This window comes from Pristiophorus japonicus, chromosome 8 (genome assembly GCF_044704955.1).
Source record: "Pristiophorus japonicus isolate sPriJap1 chromosome 8, sPriJap1.hap1, whole genome shotgun sequence".
In the NCBI taxonomy this organism is placed as follows: Eukaryota; Metazoa; Chordata; class Chondrichthyes; family Pristiophoridae; genus Pristiophorus; species Pristiophorus japonicus.
This window is the reverse complement of record NC_091984.1, coordinates 59,394,447-59,418,063: the sequence shown is the minus strand read 5'-3', so window position 1 is coordinate 59,418,063 and position 23,617 is coordinate 59,394,447. Positions and strand designations below refer to the sequence as shown.

The window sequence follows — 23,617 nt, the reverse complement described above, 5'->3', positions numbered from 1 at the left end:
GCAACCTTCTAGTGTATATTCTTTATTGCTACACTGGGTAGTGTCATTACCTGCTAGGAATACATCTTTTAAAAGCTCTTTCTTCCACATTTTCTCCTCTCCTAAAGGTGCTACTTTTGCTTGAGGCTCAATTAAACCAACATCTGCGGTTCTCCCTTTCTCACCAAAAATACCAATCTTCATGTATGAATGAATATAATGTATACAATGAATATTGATGGGCTATTCAACTGTGGAGAGTATCACAGCCAAATCTGACCATGTCACAGCAGCCATGAGCTGGAATCCTGGCAATTTTTTTCTCTTACTGAAGGTCACTGAAGTTGATCAGTGCAACTTGGTAGTTGAACCTGAGGCCTTCTGGTCTGCAGGGGTGCAGCCAGGTGCATGCAGCGTACACTATGCCATGCACTTTTTAATCTCCAGTATGGTGAAAGTGAGCCCTACACTAGTCCCCAATCTGCTGCTGTTGCTCTGGGGAATCTAGCATTGCTGGGGACACAAATTCCCACAATAATTTTATGAGATCATTATTCCCGCAAGCTACCCAGCAAAACTTTTGTGAGAATTCCTGGCGACAGCATCATTCCATCCCTGAGTGTAATAGCAGCTGAGAGTAGTACTGAATGGGAGAGGAAAATGAGAGTGGGAGTGAAAGAATGCGGCATGAACTGAGGGAAGAGTGGTGAAAGGTGGCAGCATGTAATAATGGGAACGTGGTCGGAAATTCCAACCATGAGCTGATTGGGAAGAAAACTGCCGGTATGAACTGAAGGGGCAGGAGTTGTGGGGAGAGAGAGTCGGGGGGTGGGGGGGGAGGTAGGGGACGGCGGGGAGGCGTGCCAGTGTGCACTGGGGAGGTCAGAGGAAACTATTGGTATAAATTGAAGAGAAAAGGGATAAAAGTCCCAAAATAATTTGGGGAAGTGCCAGTATCAGTGGAGGGGAGAGGCAGGGAAGAATGTCAACTTGATGTCCAGAAGGAATGGGAGAACTGAGGAGAAGGGGAGAAGAATGCCATCTCGAGGGGGAGAGAAACTTTCTCGAATGAACTTTGGGGGTGGTGGTGGGGGAAGGGGAGAGAAACTGTTAGGTCGGTTGCCTGTTTCCTAGATTAGTGTGTACACTGCTGGTCCCAGTTACCTGTCGCTGCTGCTTTATTCCAGGAACTATCTCTGTGCGGCTCATGGAAATTCTGGTTCTGTGATAAATCAATAATTGCTGCATGCAGGACAGAGCCAGCAATGTTAGGTAGGGGATCAACCAGAACAAGCAGTAAGGAATTGTCACTTAGTTTTCCTATTATTTTAAAGATTAAAATCCTACCAATTGTGAAATAAAGAAGTGTTTTCAGAATGCACCATATTTAATGTAAAAATTAAATAATTTCTGGGGAGCGTATCCCCAAACCATCCTAGACCATCACCCCTGTGCTCGCTGACCTACATTGGTTCCCGGTTAAGCAACGCCTCAATTTCAAAATTCTCATCCTTGTTTTCAAATCCCTCCATGGCCTTGCCCCTCCCATCTCTGTAATCTCCTTCAGCCCCACAACCCCCCGAGCTGGCTGCGCTCCTCTAATTCTGCCCTCTTGAGCAGCCCTGATTATAATCGCTCAACCATTGGTGGCCGTGCCTTCTGTTGCCTCAGCCCTAAGCTCTGGAATTCCCTGCCTAAACCTCTCCGCCTCTCTACCTCTCTTTCCTCCTTCAGGATGCCCCTTAAAACCTACCAAAGCTTTTGGTCACCTGCCCTAATTTCTCCTTGTGTCAAATTTTTTATCTTGTAATACTCTTGTGAAGCACCTTGGATAATTTCACTATGTTAAAGGCACTATATAAATACAAGTTGTTGTGGTTGTTAAATTTGCTGCATATGCTGCTGCTGTCCATGTGGCCTCATACCATGCCATTCAGTACATTCATTCAATAAGCCAAAGAAGTTCATTTTTTTTTAGCATCTGCTTTTTTGGACTAAAATAGAAATTGTGCTTGCATTGATTGATTAACTAAAATTTAAATTTAGTGACAAATGTTGATGGATCTTAGTTGGTGTTTAATTCAGAAATTCTATGGTAAGCGTGTATCTGAATTACAGGACTAGTAACTATTTATTCAATGCAAAACAAGGCAGCAACATCTCTGAATTTAGCATATGCTGTATAGGTTTGTATAGGTTTGAGTGTATCAATCTGTGTCAATATATAATGTCAATAGCCCTATAATATCAATATATAATATACATATTTTGGTTTCTATTTTCTGTGTTAACATTTCAACTTATGATGAGAGTCATTTCACTTTGTAATGTGTTGTGTGTATATATTTAATTTTAAAGCGCATGGCACTGTGTACTACGTCATCTTTATATCAAAGCTTTTTAATGGTATGTATTCCGGCTAAAGCTAGAAATGATTAAGCTTTAGTATAATCGCATTGTTTTCCCATCTGTGTCACATCACCAAATAAGTTGAAATAATTTATTTAGTTCACCAAACATGGCCATTTGTAGTTCACTTAAATTACTTCGGTTTAAAAAAATGAAATACGTGCTAATAAGTCATAAGTAGACTTAAAAAAAATATCCAGATTGCTAAGAAGAATATGAGTGGAGGTCCATCTGGGCCTGAGATTGTACGGACAGGTTTAACCTCCTGAAGGATAAGGTCATTCAGAGCAGCAGCTGGCTGAGTTTAAAGTTCATTGTGAGTTTCCATTGTGGGGCACACATCATTGGTAATCACTGCAAGGAAAGCAGCAGGGAGTAAGTAATGTTCCAGCCATGACAAACCATGTTGGATCAAGGGCGAGTCTTCGAGTTCTAATTAATCCATACTAGCTGAGATAGGCTTTATGCCCATTCATCATCCATCAGTTTACCAATGAGCTGGTGGTGACCTACGAACTTTAAGTGCTTGTATTATTATAAATACTTCAATAAGATATAGATCCATCAATGCCTTTTGTCAGCACAGATAGCATGAACATTTTCTGTATATCCAAACAAGCCTGTATACATACACAAGTATTATGGTTTCCTTGGCAACATCTCTGAATTTTATTTCCAAATTATCTCATAAGATTTCCAATAGCATTTGTCTTAAAAATCTCTGAAGAATTATAAAATTCAGTGCATTTTAATACAATATCTAGTGAAATGCACACTTAAGGAAGGTAACATTTGTTTTAGCAAGCAATGTGCTACCGTGAGGCAATGTTCATTGTTCACTCCCTGCAAACAGGCCTTTGTTGTTTCCTTTCTCAGCTATAGATTGTTTTTTTGTTCCTTAGTTACCTAGAAGCATTTTTCATTGTGTTCAAGTTCATTGAGAATCTTTTTCATTGTTCGTTTCTTCAGAGGGGGATTTTCCATTGTTCTCTTTGCTGGAATATGATTATTACAAATGTTGGGGTTGCTACTCTATTGGGTTCAAATTCATCACACTCTCCCGTAAATGAACTCCAGATCCTTCACAATCAGGAGTTTACCTTTAATGCCCAATATCTGGTTATACAATAGCATAACAGGGTCATAATAATGAAAACTTCTTGTACTGTGAACAGGATATTGTAATCTTGCATGTGCCATCACATGCATTTTTCCTATCTTTCGATAGACAGGCTGATGAACACTTTTTGGGGCAAGGCAAATTCTAAAGCAGGCTAATATATTTTACGAATGAAATATGATTAAACAGAATAACATCTATATGAATTCTAAACTAATTCATAAATGTTCTCAAAGCATAGAAAATTATAAAGCATGCTGCACTGTCCCTGTTAGCAGGCTCAATAAACTTTGCTGATCAGCAGTATTTCTGATCAGACCCCACTTAGGGTTCCAGTCCAGTGTCGGGGCCCATGGCTCCAAAGGTAATAGGCCACTGGAGGTAGCAAGGATTTCTTTCTGAGCTTGGGGGCAGCCAATGCCCCAGCCCCAGACTTCTGCCCCACTCTGCAAATTTTACCAGAGAACACATGCAGTCACATCTTGCCATTTCTGTTGGGATGCAATCCACCACACACCCTGCAAATTTTCAGGGCCCTTTTCTTTTCCTTTGGAAGCATTGTGGTCGATGTGCTATAAAGAGTTTCGGAATCTGGCAATCATACCCACTGACACCACAGAAGGAGTCAGTATGCTTCTTCCTTCTCAGCATAGCAGCCTCCAAAGGTGCCTTGATTATCTGCGAGAACAAGGTCATGGGGACTGGTCTTAAGGTGACGTGAGCTCAGGTTCTTCCCCCACATCTGATCCATGTATGCAGTCTTTCTCAATATTTCTTTCCCTGGTGACAGGCATTTTCAGAGCCAGATTTAGAATTCTTGGGGCCATGGGCTCCATGAACATTTGAGGCCCCTCCAACATTCCCCCCCAATCTATTAAAATGCAAACATACGTGAAGCAATAGGCCTATAGATTGTTTACATATGGCGTTATAATTAGGCAAATTTTGTCATAATATTCAATGCTTACATGAAACTTGCCTTTAGTGGGAACTCTATATTTAGTTGAGGAGTCTGGGCACAGACTCCAAAGATCCATACGTTAATCCGTACCTGAACATTTTTTCCTATTTTATCCTTTGCTGCATCCCTTATATTTCTTCCACATACACCACATGCAGAAACTTGGTAAAGTTGGTTGAATCAAAATTGAATTTCGATTTCTTAATGATGCAGTTAGTTTTATTGGCAGCCTCAATTTTTTCTACCTGTCACCGCAGTTGTATGGAATATGGAGAAGTCATCCGAGTTGGCCCAAATTCTGATACATTTGGATTCAGGAACAACCTTGCCAATCTCATCTAATAAATAAAATCATATATACAGGACACCCAATGCCCCTCAGTGAAATAGGTTTTATATTTCCACAGTGAAGCTGACTGGATGACACATGAGAAATCACAAATGAGATTGAGTCAGTATTGCTAGCAGAAATAGTGATGAAAAAATCTATCTGATGTGGAACTGTTGAGTATTTTATCAATTGCACTGATTGTGTTTCTCAGGTTTGAACAAACCTGGCTAAAAATTATTCTTTTGTTCATTAAAATAGAAGTGGAGAAACCTGTTGCAGAATCATTAAATTACATAATTAGACTATAGTCACATTGTCTTCATTCAGTTTTATTTCCTTATTTCTTTCACAAAGATACCTTATTTTAAATGCAAATCCCTCTCTCCCAGCAGGGAGCTGCACTCAGAGGAATTGTGGATTGGAAATCGAGCTATAACTGCCAGTTTGGCTGCATGGTAGCGATCTTATCTCAATCTTAAAACATTGTGGATTGAAGCCCCTCTAGGGCCACACGGTCAAGGATAACAAAGAGGAAGTGGTGCATTGTTGGAGGTGCAGTCTTTCAGATGAGATGTTAAGCTAAGGCCCTGGCTACCTGTTCAGGTGGACATAAGGGCCAGAATCTTCCCAGCCCTGCGAGTGCGGGTTTGGAGGCGGGCCCGCTGTCAAAATGGCCGTGATTGACCGGGTCGGGATCCCGTTCTGAACCTGCCTCCGTGTGAGTTTCTCAGCCGTCAAATCTGCGTTTGGATAGCAGACCGACAGTAAGCGGCATGAAAGGTAATTAACCTCATTAAAAGGTACTTAAATGCTAATTAAAAGGCTTAAATGCAGGCACTTACAATTTTACCAACAATTAAACATCCATAAGACAAAGGTTCTCTACCAACCTGCCCCGCCACACAGCACTGCCCCCCGATTATCAAGATCCATGATGAGACCTTGGACAATGTGGACCACTTTCCATACCTTGGGAGCCTACTGTCAGCAAGGACAGATGTCGATGAAGAAGTCAAACATCACCTTTATTGTGCCAGTGCAGCCTGAGGAAAAGAGTGTTCGAAGACCAGGATCTCAAACCCGACACCAAGCTCATGGTCTACAGAGCAGTAGTAATATCTGCCTTCCTATATGGCTCAGAGACATGGATTATTTACAGCAGGCACTTCAAAGCACTGGAGAAGTACTACCAACGCTGCCTCCGCAAAATCCTGCAAATTCATTGGCAGGATAGGCGCACCAACGTCAGCATTCTCTCTCAAATCAATATCCCCAGCATTGAAGCATTGACCACGCTCGATCAGCTCTGATGGATGGGCTATATTATCCGTATGCCCGATACTTGACTCCCGAAACAAGCACTCTACTCCGAGCTCCATCAGGGCAGATGAATCCCAGGAGGGCAGAGAAAGCACTTCAAGCACGCCCTCAAAATCTCCTTCAAACAATGTAACATCCCCACCGACTCTTGGGAATCCCTGGCACACAATGTCCCATCTATGGGGGAGGTGGGGGCGGGCAGGATGCACTTATACTGAGGTAATGGACTTCAGCTGGGGGAGGGAAGCACTTATGCTGGGATAAGGGACTTTGACTAGAACTTGGTGGCTTTTGGGAAGATCTATCCTCTGTAGCTTCTGAAATCAAAATGGATCGAATTACAAATTGGAAATTCACTCAGAACTTGGGCTGGATGGTTACACATTCCAGAGGAACCCCCAGGGTGTGGCTTATTCTCCAAGCAGACCAATCAGCAATAGGTCTGGAGAGCCAATCAGAGAAATGGCTGCATTTTAGTTAGTACAAATAGACGCATCCAATTATTTATCTTTTACAACGCTGTAACGACGATTCTCCGATCTGCACTCCCTTTGAGCGCAGCCCTTGTTAGCGTGAATGTTTTCTCAGAAGAATCACTTAACACTCAGAGTCGGTTCCAACGCCAATGCGGCCTTTATTAACGCTCAACAGGGAGGAAGTCTCAGGACTGTATCCAGGCTTCTCTCCGCTGAACAAAGGGTTTCATGGATCTTTATATGTTTTACAACAGTTTACTACAGTTACATACAACAGTTTACTACAGTTACATTGGACCAATAGCGTTAGTCTCTAAACGTAAAGTGGCTCATGTGTTGCCAAGAGATGTGTTGCTAAGGGGTGTGTTGCTCGGGATGACTCATGTGTCTTGTAACATGGCCTGGGCCTCTCTTATCTTACTGTCCTTGGATGCTGGCATTGGGTAGCCTCCTTATTAGAGTTACGTATTCGGTTCTTGTCAGCTCGGGCTGATTCATACCCTCGTTATGTGATGTAGGCTCCTCTTATCTCTATTTCTCGGGGCTCTGCTGTGTGGAGTTATAATGGTTTGTTATAGTTATCTTGTATCCAAGGCATTCCTGGCAGTGGGCCTCATAGGGTTATTGCTCGGTCATTGCTCAGTCAATAGTTCACAGCTTGACTACTTGATTTCCCATCATGCCTGGGCAGCCATTTTATGTGTGGCCACTTTAAACTTATATGAGTTTAGATATATTTAGCAGGTGCCTAATGCCTAGTGTTTTGATATATTCTGCAGGTGCCTACTTCCTACAACAATTCCCCCTTTCGGTAAAGGGACTAGTCCTAGTCCCCTTTTAACCGACCGTTCTACCTTTATTAGATTTTGTGCACGGCCCGGTACTCCCTGCCTCAACGTGCTGGCCAGTCACGCGATTTCAGGAGTCCCGGTTGCTTAAATCAAATTGACAAAGGCCAAATCCTCCTGCCCCTTTATTAGACAGGCTTGTTTAGTATCCGGGGACCGGTCATGGGTCCCTCTTCGTTGTGCTTGGTGCCTGCATGCCTGGCAGGCCATTATGCCCCATGTTATCACTAAGATCAATTGTATCCCGACCAGTATGTGTGAAATTATTCGAATCCAAGGATGGATGTTCACATTTATTCCCCAGTCCCAGACCTTTCTCCACCAACTCTGACTTTGTAAGTCTACATCGATATCTTCTTCCAGTACTTTGATTTTGGTTTGCAGTTGGTGATATAGCTTTACGGATTGACCCACTCTGAGCCTCAATTCTCATAATACTTCAGTTAGATGTGGGATAGGGACCTGATCTGGCTTGTCATAATCCTGCAAATGATCATGGAGCTGATCGGTTACCTCAATAACTTCAGGCTTCCGGCGCCTAACCTGGGTGATATGCGCTTGCCCGATCGCGACAGGTCGTAGTGGTGTAAAGCAAAAGTTTGGCTGTGGTATCGGGCACTGCAGGTCATTATACTGGTATGAACGCTCTGTGGTAGAGACGCAGTATCTTCCCTTCCCTCCGTAGCCTGCTCTCATGAAGTGCATGTGTGCAGGCACTATTTCTAGTACACACCCGTCGGTTCGGTTAAACCCGCACTCGTCTAGCTCACCTCGGCCTACCGGGTGAGGGCATACTGTGATCTCCCCCCTTTGCTTGCAATCTGTTAGGGAAATCCCGGTAAGTATGTTGTTTCGACGAACGGCGGAGGTGGTGGTCAGATAGTAACGCATTTTCCCGTATTACTCCGATATTCTCTGGTTGGTATAGGGGGAACGGCCCTGAGTCCGGCGTGGCGATAGGGATCATCAGGACTATCCCTATCCCAGTATTCCTACCTATCTGGCAATCTGGAATTGCTGGGTATACTCGGGTCAGTCCCTTCAGAGTACAATTATCCAGTGTCCCCCTCTGGTTAGCCAACTGAGCCAGATGTGAACTGTTTATCCAATCGGGTACTTCCCCACGTTGGATCTGGTCGAGATTGTGGCGGATCTGTCCCACCATCCACAGACCATAAGCGTGACAGAGTTGCCCCTGTCTTTGCTTTCCTGTATCTTCTTTTTCTCTATCAATGAGGTGATTGATGGTTTTGGCGTGAGCTTCCAGGACTAAGATGCCATCCAACTGGATTTCTGCACCCTCCTTTCCTAGGTTGGCTTGGTCTTCCTGGTTTTGCTCCACCATCTCATTTAACCCCTTCATCACCCCTCTAAGCTGTTCCACCCTCTCATTTAACCCTTGTATGTCTATTTCCTTCTTTATCCTGGGGGCTGACCCCTGTCCTCGGAATCTACTGGCACCCGTTGCATCGGCAGCCTGCTGCATTACAACTTTACTTAATACATTGTACATTTTCCTTGACTGTTCTGTGCAGTATTCCGGCATCTGGATGCCTGAAATATTGATCAGGACAGGCACACTTTCATGTTTAACATTATCATACAATAATTCCCCTTCGTTGTACATTACAATCCCATTTTCTGGTCCCTTAGTAGTTATGGGACAAGGCAGTTCCTCGGGCAATGTAGTGGTTCTTATGAGGCGCGGTGTCGGAGGGGGTGAGAAGCATACATACAATGATATTGCAGCCGTCCCCACCTCCTTGTAGTACCCACTCAACCCCACTCCCTTTTTGCAGATGACTGATTGCTGGGATTGTCCCGGAGGCGTGCAAATTATGCCGAAAGTACATTCATCAGGCCCTTTGACATCCCTCTGTTTAATGCAGCTGCTCCTTATACCCGTGGAGCACTGTACACATACTCTTATTCTTATTAGGATTCTTATTAGGATTCACTTGTAACCATGCATTAAAATAAGTCCTGTCCTTGCTCCAATCTTTAGTCGCTGGGACACATACTCCGTCCATCAAATTGAATAAAACTCCGTAGTTCATGTGATTGTTTATTTCCAGCGTGCTCTGCTGTCCGTCGGTATTGTCCAGGGTACGTGCATGTCGCAGGGCTATCCATATTACGAGTAGCGCCGTTTGTATTCCCATTCTGGTAGGTATTATCTGTAATTTTAAACAGACGGCCTGGTCGTCACCAGGGGTTAGGTTTTGCTCTACGAGTATCCCTGTCACCCTGCGAAATCAGAAGTACAAGGTTATAATAGATATATTTAGCAGGTGCCTAATGCCTAGTGTTTTGATATATTCTGCAGGTGCCTACTTCCTACAATAATTCCTGGGATCATGGGAGTGCTGAATTTATCTTACAATGCTTTTTTCAGCTTAATATCTCTATTGTATTTTATATTTTATATATTATTAGAATGTATTTAGCATTGATGTTCCACATGTGAGACCAACAGAGAAGGTTAGTGGTTGTTGAATTGCTGACAACTGGTTTGAGAACTGGTTTAACAACAGAACTTAGGATGATGATGAATAGGAAATGCTCTTTTGTCACAGAAAGAAACTATTGGTCTATTCTGGAACTTCTATTCATAATATTTGCAAATGACATTGAACAGTGTGTCATTCGCAGTATTATTATATGTGTTTGTGGCATAAAGCTATGTGAGCAGGTAAGTCGAAAGGCAATTGCTTATCATCATCAACAATAACATCAAGCATTTATCGAGTGCCTGTAATGTAGAAAAATGTCTCAAGATGCTTCACAGAGGCGTAATCAGACATAAAATGACCACCAAGTCAAAGGAGGAGATATTAGGAAGGGTGACCAAAAGATAGGTCAAAGAGGTGGGTTTTAAGGGGGGGTTTAAAAGGAGATAAGGCATCTGCAGATGCAGAAGGTGTAGGAAGAGACTTGGACCAACTATGATCCAAATAGGCTTCAGAGAGACCTGGACCAATTATGCAGTTGGGCAGATACATTTTTATGAAGATTAATGTACATAACAACATAGCAGTAAACATGAGCATTACATGTAAACATATTTATTGGCAGAGCCCAAAAAAGAGAATTTAGAAATGCTTATTGGCCATTAACTTAAAGCATCTGGTTATAATGGGCCCAAGTTTCCACATGATTCGCGCCTGATTTTTAGGAGCAACTGGTGGAGAACGGACTATTTTAGAAATCGCAATTCTCCACATTTTTTTTTCTGCAGTTCTAGTCAGGTGGAACAGTTCTAGTTTAGAACAGAATTTTTTCTTCAAAAGGGGGCGTGTCCGGCCACTGACGCCTGATTTGAAAGTTTCCACAGTGAAAATGTACTCCAAACTAAAGTAGAATGGAGCCAGTGAAGATTTTTGTAGAACTGAAAAAACCTGTTCTACACATTAAAAAATCAGGCGCAGGTTACAAATTAGGCGTCCAGAACGAGGTGGGGGGGAAGGGAACTCATTAAATTTGACAATAAATCCTTATTTATACTTCTACAATATTATACAAATAAATCCAACCTGAATAAACATTTATAAGCCAAGAAAAGATTAAATAAACCATCTTCCTACCTGTGTGAAAGTGCTTCAGCCAGGGAGAATTCTGCAGCTGTTCGTGCCGCTGAGCGAGGGAGGGAGGGAGAGAGAGGGGAGGGAGGGAGGGAGGGAGAGAGAGAGGGAGGGAGAGAGAGAGGGAGGGGGGGTCGGGGGAGCGGGTGTCGGGTCGGGGGGAGGGAGTGGGTGTCGGGTCGGGGGGGAGCGGGTGTCGGGTCGGGGGGAGGGAGTGGGTGTCGGGTCGGGGGGGGAGCGGGTGTCGGGTCGGGGGGGTGGGGAGTGGGCCTCGGGTCGGGGAGCGGGCCTCGGGGCGGGGGGGGGGAGAGAACGGGTCTCGGGTCTCTGTCGGGGCGGGGGAGAGCGGGTGTCAGGTCGGGGCGGGGGGTGGGGGGGGGAGCAGGTCTCGGGTGTCGGGTCGGGGGGGGGGGAGCGGGTCTCGGTCGGGGCGGGGGGGGGAGCGGGTGTCGGGTCGGGTCTGGTCTGGTCGCCGGGGGGGGGGGGGGGGGGAGCGAGTGTCGGGTCTGGTCGGGCGGGGAGCAGGAGCTGGCCGTGGGAGGAGCTCATTCACGCAGCCCCAGTGAGGCCATTGGGCCAGGGCTAGGGGCTGCGTGCTTCGGGCCCCCTCCCACACAGTTCGGCGCCTGGAGCTACTGCACTTGCGTGCCGACTGTAGCGCGCATGTGCAGAGGTCCCGGCACTGTTTTCAGCGCAAGGACCTGGCTCCGCCCCCCCCACAGCTCGTGCCGGCTGCACCGAGTGCCACAGGACCTGTAAGTCGGTGGAGACTACCGAGGATTTTTTTAGGCGCCGTTTTAGGCGCGAAAAACGGGCGCCCAGCTCGGAGGGGCGCCCGTTTTTTTTCTTGTGGAAACTTGGGCCCATTGAAGCAGTTATCAATATAATGTGTCAGGTATTAGGATACATGTGCAAAGCATTGAATTACAAATCTGAACATGTTAACCTAACACTGTGCAAATTGCACTTCAGTGCAGTACTGAGGGAGTGCTGCACTGTTGGAGGTGGCATCTTTCAGATGAGACATTAAACCTATTATCTGGTCATAATCTCATTGCTGTTTGGGGGACCTTGCTGTGCACAAATTGGCTACCACATCCTGCACAACATCAGTGACTACACTTCAAAAAGTACTTCATTGGCTGTAAAGCGCTTTGGGACATCCTGAGGTCAGGAGAGGGGCTATAAAAAATTGAGTTCTTTCCTTCTTTCTTAATGATGAGTCCAGTTCTGGAATGTGATGAATATTTTGATCACTGTACCTCAAAATAGAAATAGATGTATTAAAAAGGGTTCAGATAAGAGTGAGTGGGATGATTTAACCTTAACTTCCATAAAAAGCAGCAATACTAAATTAAACTAAAAGAAAGTTTATAATTCATAAGCATTTCTGGCTGTATCTGAATTTGCAGCGAGGTTTGGATTTTTAAACCTGAAGCCGCAGCTGCTGATGTGTCTATTAGGAATGTTTTTGTCTTGATGTGAGGGCCGGAGTGGAAAGTAATCTACACCTAACTACACCTAACAGAGGGTTGTAAATCTTCCCAGAGAGCTGTGGAGGCTGGGTCATTGAATATAGACAGACATAGGCAGAGATAGGCAGATTTTTGAGTGATAAGGGAATAAAGGGTTATGGGGAACGGGAAGGGAAGTGGAGCTGAGTCCATGATTAGATCAGCCTTGATTTTAGTCAATGGCGGAGCAGGCTCAAGGGGCTAAATGGCCTACTCCTGCTCCTATTTTTTATGTTATGTTCTTATCTGGAATGGATTTTGATGTGCGAAGACGATATAGTGTCTTTGTTAATCATTTTGTCTGTAAACAGCCGCTCATCAGCTCAAAATTGGTTTGGTTGGTTCCTCAAACTTACATAACCACTTAGAGACAAAGCTATTTGTATTGCCTTAGAAGTGTTAGATGCAAAATCCACTCAGATGATAGAAATAATTTATATTAAACACTGGACTGTCAGCTGCCTATACCTGCAATCTATTGCTATTTCCATTACTCCAGACCTCTGTAATATTAAATATTAATTTATAAATATGCTTATAACTTCACAGCGTTGCCCATTTGACTAGAACCAACCAAGCCATTAACTGTAATAGCTGTTTTATCAGGGGGTGTTCTACCTGCAATACTCCTGCCGAATTGGCAGCTTTGCTTTGTTATAGAGGTGTTAGGATTGCTTGAATTGTCTGGGAGGTTGCCTTCAAGTATTTGAAATCTGTATCTAGTTCTGTATCCAGGGATAGCTCAGGTTTCGAATGAGGATGACTGGCTTTTCAATTGAGAAATGCCAAACAAATCTTAAAATTTGTCAGAGAATAAATTGCCCTCTGTTACTACCACTGCAAGGCTTTCTGCTTTTCAGGAATGAGTAAGGGAGAAATGTTAACGTGTAGCTGAAAGGTTTCCTAAGATGTTTAAAGCACCAATCATCATCATAGGCAGTTCCTCGAAATCGAGGAAGACTTGCTGCCACTCCTGAAGTGAGTTCTTTGGTGGCTGAACAGTCTAATACGAGAACCATAGACTCTGTCACAGGTGGGACAGATAGTCGTTGAGGGAAGGGGTGGGTGGGTCTGGTTTGCCGCATGCTCTTTCTGCTGCCTGCGCTTGATTTCTGCATTCTCTCGCCGATGAGACTCAAGGTGCTCAGCGCACTCCCGGATGCACTTCCTCCACTTAGGGCCTTTGGCCAGGGACTCCTAGGTGTCAGTGGGGATGTTGCGCTTTATCAGGGAGGCTTTGAGGGTGTCCTTGTAATGTTTCCTCTGCCCTCCTTTGGCTCCTTTGCCTGAATTAAGTACCATGCAAGAAAGAAAGAACAAACTTGTATTTATAAAGCACCTTATCAAATACCTGGGATTTCCAAAAGTGTTTCACATCCAATAACTTACTTTTAGAAGTGCAATCACCATCATTGTGTCGGCAAATGTGGTAGCCAATTTGTGAACAGTAAGATCCCACAAACAATAAAGGAGAAGAATTAACACACTCTGTTTTGGTTGAGAGATGAATGTTGGCCAAGACACTTGGAGACTGCCCCTGCTCTTCTTCAAATAATGCCATGAGGTCTTTTACATCCACTTGAGCAGACGGACTTGGATTAACATCGTATCAAAAAGACAGCACCTTTGATAGTGCAGCACTCCCTCAGTACTGCATTGAAATGTCCACCTTGGTTATATGCTGAAGTCTTTGGAGTGGGGCCTGAACGCACAATCTTCTAATTCAGAGGCAAGAGTGCTGCAACAGAGCCAAGGCCAACTCTTAAATTCAGAACTTAGGGCTCAATTTTCCCGTTTATTTGGCGATTGCCGCTTTTTTTGGCCTAAATTAAAATATTCAAGTCTCCCCAAAGATTGTGCGCCAGCGTAACTCAGTTACGATATTTTTAGGGGGGTTTTTGCGCCATGAGATAACCCTCTGTCTGTGTCAGTTTTAAAGATTTATGCCAGCTTGGCCAACTTATATTTTTCCGAGGACAGCGTATGTGACCACTCCCCAAAAACTTCTGGCCACTTAAGAAAAACCAGTGCACATAAAAAGATCGACGTAGAAAGATGCCGTTGTTTTTAGGCGAAGTTTTGGAGGGAGTCAAGAGGACAGGGGCTGGCTGGAAGCTGAACTGAAGGGATGAGAACCCTTACACTATGCAGCAGCATCAAAAGAAGCCCAGGGGTGGGGCAGGGGGGAGCGGTGTTTGCCGAGCCCCTGTGTCTGGGCGAGGGAACAATTCTGCCGGCTGGCCCTCGAGCCCGGTGAGGAGACGTTCGGTCGGTGGTGGGTTGGTAATTTGAAAAAAATCTAAAATTAAAGAATTGCATTAGACTTTGCCCCAAGCGTCCTCATTTGAATGCCTAGCTTCCTGTTCAAAGCAAGATAGTGCGCATGCTCAGACCTGGGTGTGGTCCATACTAGGACGTCGACGTTTGGCAGAGAGAGAACAAAAAAGCTTGTCCTGCCTGCTGTTTTGAGCTTCTTGCAAAGGTACAATTTAATTATGGGGGAAATATTGACAATGCCATACCTCGTGCAAGCCTTCTACATGATGGTGCTGTGGAGGAGGCGATTGATTCAATGTCAACGCATGAGGAACCTCAGAGCACATAGGATGATGGTCAGGAGGCCTTACCAAAGTCGGGTATATCGAGACAGGTGTTCATACCTGCACCTGAGTGATACAGACTGTGTGAGAAGGCTGCGTTTCCACAAAGAAGTTGTAACCAAAATCTGTGAGTTAATAAAAGCAACCTAGAAGCATCAGGAGGACTGCTTTGTTAGTTGAAGTGAAGGTTACAGCTGCACTTTCATTTTATGCATCTGGATCATTCCAGGCCACAACTGGGGATGTATGCGCCATTTTTCAACATCCAACACATATCTGCATTCGGCAGGTGACTGCTGCACTATATGCCCGGAGGAATGACGACATAAAGTTCCCTATTACTGCCCAGACAATGTGTGAAAGGGCTGTGGGCTTCCCCAGGATTGCTGGCTTCCCAAAGATACAGGGCTGCACATCACCTTGTGAGCACCTTTGGAGGCTTCCACTCCGTTAATGTGCAGCTCGTGTGTAACGACATGCATCGCATCATGTCAGTTGATGCGAGATATCCTGGGAGCACCCATGATGCGTTGTTTCAGCAGCAGCCAGAAGGGCAGAGCTGGCTACTGGGAGACAAAGGGTACGACCTCATCACCTGGCTCATGACTCCCCTATGCGTAACCCGGACGTAAGCTGACCGGGAATACAACATGTCGCACATTGTGACGTGTAGCATAATAGAGAGGACCATTGGCATCTTGAACCAGCGTTTCAAGTTTCTCCTCATCTCAGTTTTAAATGGGCGGCCCCTTATTCTAAGATTATGTCCTCTAGTTTTAGTTTCCCCTATGAGTGGAAATATCCTCTCTGCATCCACCTTGTCAAGCCCCCTCATTATCTTATATGTTTCAATAGGATCACCTCTCATTCTTCTGAACTCCAATAAATATAGGCTCAACCTATCTTCAAAAGTTAACCCCCTCATCTCCGGAATCAACCTAGTGAACCTTCTCTGAACAGCCTCTAATGCAAGTATATCCTTCCTTAAATACGGAGACCAAAACTGTACACAGTACTCCAAGCGTGGCTCACCAATACCTTGTACAGTTGTAGCAAGACTTCTCTGCTTGTATACTCTATCCCCCTTGCAATAAAGGCTAACATTCCATTTGCCTTCCTGAATTCTTGCTGTACCTGCATATTAACTTTGTGTTTCATGCACAAGGATCCCCAGGTCTTTCTGTACTGCAGCACTTTGCAATTTTTCTCCATTTAAATTATAGTTTGCTTTTCTATTATTTTTTCCAAAGTGGATTTTATCCATTTTATCGCATTATACTCCATCTGCCAAATTTTTGCCCACTCACTTAGCCTGTCTATATCCCTTTGCAGATTTTTTTGTATCCTCCTCACAATTTGCTTTCCCACCCATCTTTGTATCATCAGCAAACTTGGCTCCATTACACTCAGTCCCTTCATCCAAGTCATTAATATAGATTGTAAATAATTGAGGACCCAGCACTGAGCCCTGTGGCACCCCACTAGTCACTGTTTGCCAACCGGAAAATGACCCATTTATCCCAACTCTCTGTTTTCTGTTAGTTAGCCAATCCTCTATCCATGCTAATATATTACCCCCAACCCTGTGAGCTTTCAACTTGTACAGTAACCTCTTATGTGACACCTTATCAAATGCCTTCTGGAAATCCAAATACACCACATCCACTGGTTCCTCCTTATCCACCCTGCTCGTTACACCCTCAAAGAACTTAAGCAAATTTGTCAAACGTGATTTCCCTTTCATAAAACCATGCTGACTCTGCTTGATTGAATCATGCTTTTCCAAATGTCCCGCTATTGCTTCCTTAATAATGGACTCCAGCATTTTCCGAACGACAGATGTTAGGCTAACTGGTCTATAGTTTCCTGCTTTTTGACAGACCTCGAGGTGGTCACCATTGCACAGTAATCTTCTGCAAGTTGGTTCCAGCGTTTCTTCATTTCTTTTGGTGAAACTTTTATATGTCCTCTGCTGATGTCCAGCTCATGCCATCTGGCCTCAGTTACAGTAACTAGTGCCACCACTTCATCCTGTAAGAAATTCTTGGTCTTTGAGCCGCGTTGCATATTGCATTGCAGCTCCGATTTTTCCACTGAGAACTAAAGTTCTCACACACAACTGACTCCTTTAAAAATGGCCGACTGCAGACCGGGAGCTGTACTGGGCATGCACGCCTATAGCAGTCACGTCAAAAGGTCCTTTTGTTTTGCGCATGCGCAGAAGGGGGGGCCATCATTTTTTCGGTGCAGACATTAGGCTCCACCCCGCCCCCGAAGCTAAAGAACAGGCTGCGTGCTGCCAATTAAAAAAAAATAGAACGTGGAAAAAAAAAACTTGCTAGATTTTTTTGGAGTAGTCGGGGTCAAATAATTCTTGCAATACGCAAAAAAACGGCATTGGAGAAAATTGAGCCCTTAAATTTGAATTCATGGCATAACTTTGTGCAATATAATTTTAATGGAAGGTGCATTATTTGTCAGAATGTAAAAGTATTGTCTCTAGCCTGCAAGAGGGGTTCCAAGCCTTTCCAGCTCGACACACTCATGGTACAGCTTTCACCCCTTTTCAGTGCACGATTTGGATGCAGCACCAGATATGGTCGAGTAAAACTAATGTTATATTTATTTTTCAGAACTGTTTTAGGAAGCACTTCTATAATACCACCTCAGGTCCTGGAACTAGAAATTGTCTACGTTCTAATGTGGTGCAGATTCTTCAGCAGCCACAACAACACATACACAGCTGCTCATGCACAAGCTTGCACATGTGCAGTTATTTTTAACTATGCATCTGGTCACTGTACCTTCCCAAATGGCAATGTGGGGCTGGGCTGAGAAAGCAACTGGGCAGCAGTCAGAAAACATAGCTGCCTCTGATAGTAAGTCTGATTTCCAATTATGTCAGCATTGGAGATGGCACAAGCGCCGGAGATGCCTGCAATAGTGCATATGAAGTTCAGAGGCAGTGGAATGATCTTGTTTACTGTGCAGCATTACAAAAGCAGTTTATTAAGACACAGAAGTAGATTAACCGTCACATCATTTTGACTTAATGCATTTATATATATAGCTGAGCAAACCTTTAATTAAATAAATCAATTAAAGCCAAACGAACACTGCTTTTCTGCACAGTAATTGCACTATGTACTGTTTAGTATCTACATTTGGTACCAATAACTATGCATTTACACTAGATACAAATGAAAAACAATAAGGTGGACAGAGAGACTGAGTTAGACTCTGAGCTCTTTACACTATAGGACTTAAAGACAAGGGGCTGGATTTTCAGCTAATTTGCACCCCGTTTAGTGCCTGGGTGGGGCGCAAAAAACATTTTTTTTTGGTGCGAAACAAGGCGCACAACATTTTGCGCCCAGGCATAACTTGCGGCAGTGGTTTTGCGGCGGTGCTAAAATTAGTGCCCGCCCGATGTTTTCACCGTTTGGATGACGTAAATTGACGTGCAACGCTGTACTAGCGCCTCGAGCGGAACTTTTGGCCATATCACCCGATTTAGTGTCCACCCGGAAACCCGCCAGCAAAAAGCAATCGCAGCCAGGTCAGACCCAGGGCGCACCAGGCACTAACTGTGCCATCTTGAAAATGGAGCAGACGTTCAGTGTATAAAAGGATTGGGAGAAGAAAGCTGCATTTTTCATAGTGAAGTTTTACGTGAGTTTACAGTTCGTTTTAAGGAACATGTGAGGACATTTTAAAAGATGGGGGCTATACTATGTCAGCCATTATTCCTGGCTGCTATATTAATACGACGTTGAGCTGCAAGAAGGCTTATTGATGATCATTTTGAACGTAATCGAAGAGGTCGCAGATGTATGGGGAGGAAGACTTACCCCCAATGACTTTACAGGGAACATCGCTCATACCTGCAGCTCTCTGAGGCACAGTGCGTTAGAAGGCTGTGCTTCCGAAAATAAGTGCTGACAAAGATATGCCAGCTCGTTCAGGCAGACCTACAGCCTACTAACGGCATCAGGACTGCACTGCCCGTTGACTGGCACTTGCCTTCTATGCCTCTGACTCCTTTCAGGCATCATAAGAACATAAGAAATAGGAGCAGGAATAGGCCATACGGCCCGTCGAGCCTGCTCCGCCATTCAATACGATCATGGCTGATCTGATCATGGACTCAGGTCCACATCACTACCCGCTCCCCATAACCCCTTATCCCCTTATCGTTTAAGAAACTGTCTATTTCTGTCTTGAATTTATTCAATGTCCCAGCTTCCACAGCTCTCTGAGGTAGCGAATTCCACAGATTTACAACCCTCTGAGAGAAGAAATTTCTCCTCATCTCTGTTTTAAAGGGCGGCCCCTTATTCTAAGATCATGCCCTCTAGTTCTAGTCTGTCTCCCCTATCAGTAGAAACATCCTCTCTGCATCCACCTTGTCAAGCCCCCTCATAAACTTATACGTTTCGATAAGATCACCTCTCGTTCTTCTGAATTCCAATGAGTAGAGGCCCAACCTACAGCAGGGGACATATGCCCCATCTTGCAGCACGCCACACCTTGCTGCATTAGCCAGGTGACTGGTGCACTGTATGCACGCAGGATGGACTTGGTCCAGAGGTTTATCGAAACTGAAAAGGGTTCCACTCCATGAATGTACAAATTGTCTGCGACCATACTCAGTGCATCATGATGGTCAATGCTCAATATCCAGGGAGCATCCATGATGCTTTCATCCTACGTGAGAGCACCGTCTCAGTCCATTTCCAGCTTCAACCACAAGGCCAGAGCTGGATGCTGGGGGACAAAGGTTACAGACTCACCACCTGGCTCATGACCCCCTTCCGGAACCCTCAGACAGAAGACGAGCATCGCTATAATGAGAGCCATGCAGCCACACACAACATCGTCGAACAGACAATTGGAGTGCTCAAGCAGTGCTTCTGATGCCTGGACCACTCTGGAGGCTGCCTGCATTACTCCCCTCAGCAGGTCTCCGAATTCATTGTGGTGTGCAGCATGCTACACAACTTAGCCATCATGAGGGGACAGAATTTGCCAAAGGGGGATTGCAGGAGAACCTCAGGAGAGAGAGAGAGGAGGAGGAGGAGGAGGACGAGGAATAGGAAGAGGAGCCTGGCGAGGAACCCATGCCACCACCACCCCCACCACAACCGCAGGGGAGGCATCGTGGAAATGTTGCCGCTGCAAAAGCCTTATGTCAGCAGCTGTTAATTCAGCGCTTTGCTTGAAGAGTGAACGGCACGCTGACCATTGCCTGGCCACTCTATCCCACCATGTTGACTATTCCCCCTCTTATTCTGCAAATGAGACACTACACAGGAATGGTTAAGGTGAACAAAAGAATATTTCAAACATTGTAAAATGTTATAACTTTGTTAACATCATTTGCAAACGTTGAAACTTTAATAAAATAACATAAATTGTGATTAAACTGTGATTATACTACAACAACAACAACAACAACATGATAACCAACACCCCTGCGCCACGGTCTTTAACCACCGGCTTTCCACTCCCCCTTACCCTTAGCCCCCTCCATCGCCTGCTCCTCGTACCCAAAGTGGCACCACGATAGCATGCAGCAATGTTGTCAGAGCGCTGCTGTTTTGGGGGGGAAAAACATTGGAGACACCTTCTGGAGAGACACTGGACCAGCTCGTGACGTGTGACTGGCGAACCTCTTCATCGGCGTCACCAGTCACAGGTGGTGTGGGGGTGTGCCCGGGTGTCACACTGGGGAACTCGGAAAGGCTGCTCACCACATTCTCCGGGACTCCAGTGTGACTGATGGAGGCCACCAGCCTCGTGTGGGCAGTGATGGCCTCACAGGTATCGCGGCTCACACCGACGTGAACTTTCATTTGCCGAAAGTTGCGCGCTCTGGCGCTAATGCTAACCCGGTGCTAACATTTGGATTTCGCCGTGATTTGCGCCCGGAAATGGGCGAAATTGCAAAAAGCTGAAAATGCAGCCCAAAGGACGTAGATAGAACGTTAAATACAAGCGATTTAGAATAGAGAGCAGGAGAAGCTTCTGTGTACCGAGGGTTGTGAGGCTGTGGAATTCACTTCCATGGTTACTGGCTGAGGCAAAAACTCTGTCAACATTCAAGATGAGATTGGCTAGGTGGATGTAGAAAAAGAGGTTCAAGTGAGATGAGAACAGGATGTGTAGATGTGATTCGAACTATTTGCTCGCGTAGAGTATTTCTGTGTGGTTCTATATTTAAAACTGAGATGAGGAGAAATTTCTTCTCTCAGAGGGTTGTAAATCTGTGGAATCCGCTGCCTCAGAGAGCTGTGGAAGCTGAGACATTGAATAAATTTAAGACAGATAGACAGTTTCTTAAATGATAAGGGAATATGGGGTTATGGGGAGCAAGCAGGGAAGTGGAGCTGAGTCCTTGATCAGATCAGCCATGTTCTTATTGAATGGCTGAGCAGGTTCGAGGGGCCGCATGACCTACTCCTGCTCCTATTTCTTATGTTCTTATGTTCTTATATAGGACTGCCTCTAATACCAAGGGCACTATCAGAGGCAACCCATAAATATAAAATGGGCATAAGTCAATACTTTTCCTGTTGGAGACAGTGAAATCCTCCTCAGGTAGACATGTCCTTGGGTATCTTCAATCAAACTGCTATTGGAAACAAAAGCTAGATATTTTCTGCTGGTGATACTTCGGTGGGGCAGGGGGACAAAATTCCCCAGTGCCCTGTTTGCCTACCCCTCCATTTGTCCCATCATTGTTGGCTGTGCCTTCAGCTGTCTGAGCCCACACTCTGGAATTCCCTTCCTAAATCCCTTCTCTGATGCACATCCGCTCTTCCTTCATGACTCTCCTTAAAACCCACCTCATTGCCCTAGTTTCTGACCACCCATCCTAATATATCCTTTCTTGGCTCATAGTCCCATTTATTCTGAATCCGCTTCTGTGAAATGCCTTGGTGCATTTTTCTAAATTATAGGTGCTATGTAAATTCAAATTGTTAATGTTAATTATTGTTTATGTGAACTGTCAGTTGTCTCTGAGAGGGACAGAAATATGCTAGCAAACAAAGATCTGTTAATATATGTCCGTGTTATGGCTTAAGTTGAAACAATGGGCCCAAGTTTCCACATGATTCGCGCCTGATTTTTAGGAGCAACTGGTGGAGAACGGACTATTTTAGAAATCGCAATTCTCCACATTTTTTTTTCTGCAGTTCTAGTCAGGTAGAACAGTTCTAGTTTAGAACAGAATTTTTTCTTCAAAAGGGGGCGTGTCCGGCCACTGACGCCTGATTTGAAAGTTTCCACAGTGAAAATGTACTCCAAACTAAAGTAGAATGGAGCCAGTGAAGATTTTTGTAGAGCTGAAAAAACCTGTTCTACACATTAAAAAATCAGGCGCAGGTTACAAATTAGGCGTCCAGAACGAGGTGGGGGGGAAGGGAACTCATTAAATTCTACAATAAATCCTTATTTATACTTCTACAAATATTATACAAATAAATCCAACCTGAATAAACTTTTATAAGCCACGAAAAGATTAAATAAACCATCTTCCTACCTGTGTGAAAGTGCTTTAACCAGGGAGAATTCTGCAGCCGTTCGTGCCGCTGAGCGGGAGGGGGAGAGAGAGGGAGGGAGGGAGGGAGAGAGGTGGAGAGAGGGGGAGGGAGGGAGAGAGGGGGAGGGAGAGGGGGGTAGGGAGGGAGAGAGAGAGGGAGGGAAGGAGAGAGAAAGGGGAGGGGGAAGGGAGAGAGGGGAGGGAGGGAGAGAGAAAGGGGAGGGGAAGGGAGAGAGGGGGAGGGGAAGGGAGAGAGGGGGAGGGAGGGAGAGAGGGGAGGGAGGGAGAGAGAGGGGAGGGAGAGGGATGGAGGGAGAGAGGGGGAGGGAGGGAGAGAGGGAGGGAGGGAGAGAGAGAGAGGGAGGGAGAGAGAGAGAGGGAGGGAGAGAGAGAGAGGGGGGAGGGAGGGAGAGAGAGAGGGGAGGAGAGAGAGAGGGGAGGGGGGAGGGAGAGAGAGGGGAGGGGGGAGGGAGAGAGAGAGGGGAGGGAGGGAGAGAGAGAGGGAGGGGGGAGGGAGAGAGCGGGAGGGAGGGAGAGAGGGGGAGGGAGGGAGAGAGGGGAGGGAGGGAGAGAGAGGGGAGGGAGAGGGATGGAGGGAGAGAGGGGGAGGGAGGGAGAGAGGGAGGGAGGGAGAGAGAGAGAGGGAGGGAGAGAGAGAGAGGGAGGGAGGGAGAGAGAGGGGGGAGGGAGGGAGAGAGAGAGGGGAGGAGAGAGAGAGGGGAGGGGAGGGGGGAGGGAGAGAGAGAGGGGAGGGAGGGAGAGAGAGAGGGGAGGGGGGAGGGAGAGAGAGAGGGGAGGGGGGAGGGAGAGAGGGGGAGGGAGGGAGAGAGGAGGAGGGAGGGAGAGAGAGAGGGGAGGGAGGGAGAGAGGGGAGAGAGGGGAGGGAGAGAGAGGGAGGGAGGGAGGGAGAGAGAGAGAGAGGGAGGGAGAGA

At 45.5% G+C, this 23,617-nt stretch overlaps 1 protein-coding gene and 1 long non-coding RNA gene across 4 annotated transcripts in view; one reads left to right on the top strand and one right to left on the bottom strand.

Moving 5' to 3' along the window:
- Window positions 1–23,617, top strand: part of pik3r3b (phosphoinositide-3-kinase, regulatory subunit 3b (gamma)) — a 743,508-nt gene that overhangs the window by 397,742 nt on the left and 322,149 nt on the right. The gene's annotated exons all lie outside the window — the stretch shown is intronic.
- LOC139268539 (uncharacterized) overlaps window positions 6,740–23,617 on the bottom strand; it is a 137,292-nt gene continuing 120,414 nt past the window's right edge. For all 3 annotated transcript variants that reach the window (XR_011594050.1, XR_011594049.1, XR_011594051.1), the window contains one exon: window positions 6,740–9,621. This is a non-coding gene — a long non-coding RNA (uncharacterized lncRNA). The remainder of the gene's footprint in view (window positions 9,622–23,617) is intronic.